Raw genomic sequence first — 5274 nt, 5'->3', positions numbered from 1 at the left:
ATTGATTAATCATTTAGCAACTTATCCAGCAGTAAGTAAGGCATACTATAAAATGAAGTGATTTGATTATATTTTTTAAAAATATTACCTATATCACAAAATTGATTAATACCTCCAATTTATGTTTTAATTAGATACTAAGGCAAAGAGAATGATGAGATGCAAGGATTACTAATTTCATTATTCTTTTCATTTCAATTATTTTTCTAAAGTATATTTTAAGTTTCATTCTTTAATATATGTCTAGAGCACCCAATTTCTAAATTAGCATCTTTTGTTGGAGCCTTGAGTGCTAGACACACCTACAGAAAATATTCAGATTTTCAACTTAGGAACCCAAGCTCTTTTGGGTCCTTGTAGGTTAGCTATTATTGTTCCTTTTAGAACCCATATTTTCTTAATGGCTATTTTGTCCATAGGCTTGCAGAATTTAGGATTATAAGGAATGTATTTCTGCATACTCTTATTAAATTTAACAAACATTGATTTAATATAAGTGGATGATGGATTTTTAATTTTCTGTTTTTGTTCATTAGGTTCATTAGATAAATTAGAATCCGTTTTAGGATAGATAGTGGAGGATTTAACACATATATCATTAAGGGATTTTTGTGTGTACCAAGATTGATATCCTAATCCAGCCTTTTCAAATTTAGCTCTTTGATTATTTATCATTAAGTTCAGTTTTTCAGAGCTGATAGTAAATTTTTCAACTATAGGCTTAAATTTGTTAACTTCTTTAGTTAGCCTTTCATTGTCTTCTGAAAGTAATTTATTATTTTTCTGAGTTATATTATAGCTTTCAGCAAGAGATAGATTTTTCTGATTTAGCTTTTTATTCTTTAAACTAAGCTTCTTATATTCTAAGTATAAATCAGAAAAAGCATCATGAAGTTCATCAAATGTAAAATCAGATTGAGCTTCAGTATGTACTTGATTTTTGAATGAGAAATCACTTTGTGTTCGAGTACATACCTCATCTTCATGTGCTCCAAAGCATGGATTTTCAGTTTTAGTTTGATGCTCTTCTTCTTCGGAACTAGTTTCAAATTCACTAGAAACGTTAGTGCATTCATATTTAACTTCAAGCATATTCCATATTTCCTTAGCAGTTATGCAAAAAGATATGCTATTAAGTTCACTATCATCCAATGCACAATATAGAATATTCATGGCTTTTGCATTTTGCTGAGCCCTTTCTTTATCATGATTAGTGTTTGTGTGTAGCCCATTGACTATGATACTCCATAAATCGTAGTCATGTGCTTGAATGAAAATGCGCATGCGTGCTTTCCAATATGTGTAGTTTATACCATCAAATAGTGGAGGTCTATCAATTAATTGTCCCTCACTCATAGAATATCCCACTTGGGTTGTCATGATCTTTAACTCTTGATTGTGAGATCAATGAGTACTATTAGAGCACCTTGCTCTGATACCACTTGTTGCCCAAGGTGACAAGCCAAGAGGGGGGGTGAATTGGTTTCTTCTAAATTTTGGTGCTTTAAACGTTTTCTTAATTAAGTGCGGTGGATGCTTCCTTAAACTATTTGAATGATTTAAACTGGTGCAAAGATAGAAGATGATGCAAGAATAAACGTAAGCACAAGCACAACACAAACACAACAATATATAGTGGTTCGGTGCTCTCCTTAGCACCTACGTCCACTCCCCAAGCGTCCCCTTGGGAATTCACTATAATCCCGCGGATTACAGTTGGATTGTTTTCCGGGCTCACAATCCAAAAACCTTTGTTGGTTTTACGGGCTCACCAACGAACCTATACACTTGGTTTTCCGGGTTCACCAAAAACCTTTGTTGGTTTTGCGGGCTCACCAACGAACCTATACACTTGGTTTTCCGGGTTCACCAAAAACCTTTGTTGGTTTTGCGGGCTCACGAACGAACCTTTACAAAGTGTTTAACAAATAAAAAGAAAAGATTCAAACTCCTAAATGAGCATATAAAACAATATGAACTACAAAGAAGAGTTAGAAAGTATTTATCGCTTTGAAGTCGCTTTGCTCTTCTTTGTCAAGGATGCTTCACTCTTCAAGGGAGGATGGAGCTCTTGATGACTCTTTGAATCTGCTCAACCCCTTTCTTTTGACTCTTGAATGAAGCACTTGGATGAAGCTTGCCTTGCTAGGGTTCTCTCTTGAATGCACTTGATGTATTTTCCCAAAAGCTAGCTTCCTCTGATGAATACTCCCTCTTAAATACTTCTTCAACCTCCAAATAGTCCTTTCTGACCGTTGGATTGAAGAAACTAGCCGTTTATAGCCGTTGGGAGTCCAAAATGCATTTCTGCACAACTAGCCGTTATGTTCAGCCCGTGTTTGGGTCGGCTCAACCTGTCCTTGGGTCGACCCAACTTTGCCTTGGGTCGACTCAAACATTCCTTGGGTCGACCCTCTCAGAAACCACAGAAACTTCAATTTCAGCCTTCCTTCCCATGGGTCGACCCAACCATTCTTTGGGTCGACTCAAAGTCCACTTGGGTCGACTCAACTTCTTCTTGGGTCGACCCTCTCAGTAATTCCAGAGAACCAATTTCTGTCTGTCTTTCTGTCTTGCCTTTGGGTCGACCCTCTCAGGGTTTGGGTCGACTCAAGCTTGGGTCGACTCAACCACTGTTTGGGTCGACCCTCTCAGTAAATCCAGAGAGCATTCTTCAGTTGTGTTTTTGAGGTTCTTCAAGGTTGGGTCGACTCATGCTTACCTTGGGTCGACCCAACTCATTGTTCATTTGTGCCATTTTTGCAGGAGTGTGCCAGATGACTTCTTGATGTGCCGGGGTCGACCCAATCAACCTATGGGTCGACTCAAACCACACTTTGCTGCATTCTCAAGGTTAGATTCATCCAAATGAACAAGGCCATTTATCCATTTTCAATTAAACAAATATACTGAGAGTAATGAACTTATAAATGAAGTATCAATTTAACTTATAGCATGCTCTAGATAATTGCTTGTTAATCATCAAAATAACACTATCATCCTCAGAGTGGACGTAGGAGCAAGGGTTGGCTCCGAACCACTATAAAATTTTCTTGTGTTTGCATTGGCTATTTGTCTCTTCCAATCTCCTCATCAAGTAGCTTAATTAACCTGCTTGCATTAGATTTAATTATTTACTAATCAAGTTTTAATTTGTCAATAATTAATCCAAACCCAATTCACCCCCCCTCTTGGGTTGTCTCCTTGGGCAACAATATTGATGATTGAATTTTGTAAATCAATTGACAAATTAATAAAGTGTTATTTGGCATTATTCATCATTTCATCTTCAAATGAACTCTTATATGATGAAGTTCTTAGGACTTATGTTATGATAAAGAAGGATTTATCTTCGAGTCCTTAAACTTGTTCGTGATCGAATGATACATACGTTGGTTGTCCTCTTAACCAAGGAGTGTGAAGACACTGGTATGCCACACAGGTGAAGTGTAGGAGTACATTTCACTGAATGTGACCAATTCCGGAATGCTCTACTGTCAAGAGATGTTCCGAGTGGATATGGGTATAAGTTTGGCCCTCTGATCTGAACCGCAACCTGTGACTAACAAGCAACTCATTGTACTTTGGTACCGGACTACCTGGATTTCTAATTCAGTGACGGAAGGTCACTGGGTGCAGTCAAGTACTTGCGTAGTCAGTTGTGAGTCGAGATGGAATTGACCCCTTCTGAAAACAGGAAATAATATCTTGTGATTAATTTAGCAAAACTTTGGCCAGGGTAATCCCAGTGAGGAGTCACGGGATATCTAAAGTTAATCACATAATGGATATACTAATTATAGGGTTGACAGTGAGCTCTAAGTCATCCTAGCATTAGGAGTCAAAGGGATTGAATTATACAGTAACTATAGTTCAGGGTTCCAGAATATTTGCTTCGCATATATTCGACCTATCCGGATGTCGGGTACAATTGCTAGATGGTCACATCGATTAGTGTAGGAAGTCGTTCCTATACTACTGGCTTAGGTTCGAACCTATGAGGTCACACGCATAGAAGATTCCTGATTGATCAAGAAGGCTGATGAATGATTAAGAATCATTCGGGATAATTTGGTCAATTCGATTGGTAAATTATCTTATAAAATAATTAAAGTAATTATCGGAGGATTAATTAGTAATTAGTTTGCTAATGAACTCAATTGGATTGACTAATTAGACTAAGGATGAGCCAAATTGAATTAGATTCAATTCTAGGCTCAATCAGGATTTTTGACCTGATTGGATTAGGTCTGAATCAAGAGGACTTAGGTTGACCAAATTAAATTAGATTAAATTTGTGCTTAATTAGGGATTGATCTAATTGGATTAGGTTCAACCCATGATAATTGGATCATTCTAATTGTTAGGATTTAATTAAATTAAATGGGTTTGATCTGAAACTGTTCGAATTTTGAAATCCACTTGTCACATGTCCATGCATGGCGCCATAAATTAATTTTTAATATGATTAAAAATTAATTTAATTTATTTAATGGTGCCATAGAATACTTGGCAACATCATGGACCTCTTTCATCATCAGATGGGGTGACATGGAGAGATAAATTCATGAAAAGAATTGGATAAGATCAAATTATCTCTCTTCATGGCATATGTCATCCTTATCTTTATCTCACTTCTAATTAAGGTTGAATTTCGAATTTAATCACCACAAAATCACCACGTGACCCTCTAATCTGATTGGGGGCATGAAAATTTCGAAATTGAAAGAGGAAAGTGGCAACATGATGAATGGTTTAGATTAGATCAAGCTTCATCATGTAATAGCGCATGAACTTGAATTTTGAATTCAAAATTCAAAACCCCACAAAATCCTCCTCAAATATGGGATGGTTGGCATGAAGTTAGAGGGGATAGCAACATTAAAAGGACCTCCATCAGCTGGTGGTCGAATTCAAGAAAGAAAGAGAGAAAAAGAAGAAAAAAAGGAAAAAGAAAAGAGAGGAAACCTAGTTCATGCATGGAAAATTCTGCATTCAATCTAGCCGACTTCTTCCTCCTCTAAGTCCATCACGCCATTAGTGTTAGGGGTCCCTGATCATAAGAGTCTTTAGATCAGATCTAAGTCCTCTTCAATCCCTCTAAACCTTTCCTCCAAGTTCTTCCAAGAAGGCGGATCAAAAGTTGATAGCGTTGGGAAAATCAAATTTCAGCCTCAAGAAATTCTGCACAAGCTAGCACTTCCGCAGGATTGGATCTCTTCAGGAACTTCGCGTGTACTTCTCGTAGAGGCCATTCTTGTGCGTGGCTGCGAA

The sequence above is a fragment of the Phoenix dactylifera genome, chromosome 6 (assembly GCF_051530095.1).
Source record: "Phoenix dactylifera cultivar Ajwa chromosome 6, Ajwa_hap1_PhDact_Kaust_v1.1, whole genome shotgun sequence".
NCBI lineage: Eukaryota > Viridiplantae > Streptophyta > Magnoliopsida > Arecales > Arecaceae > Phoenix > Phoenix dactylifera.
Note: the sequence above shows the minus strand (reverse complement) of the source record.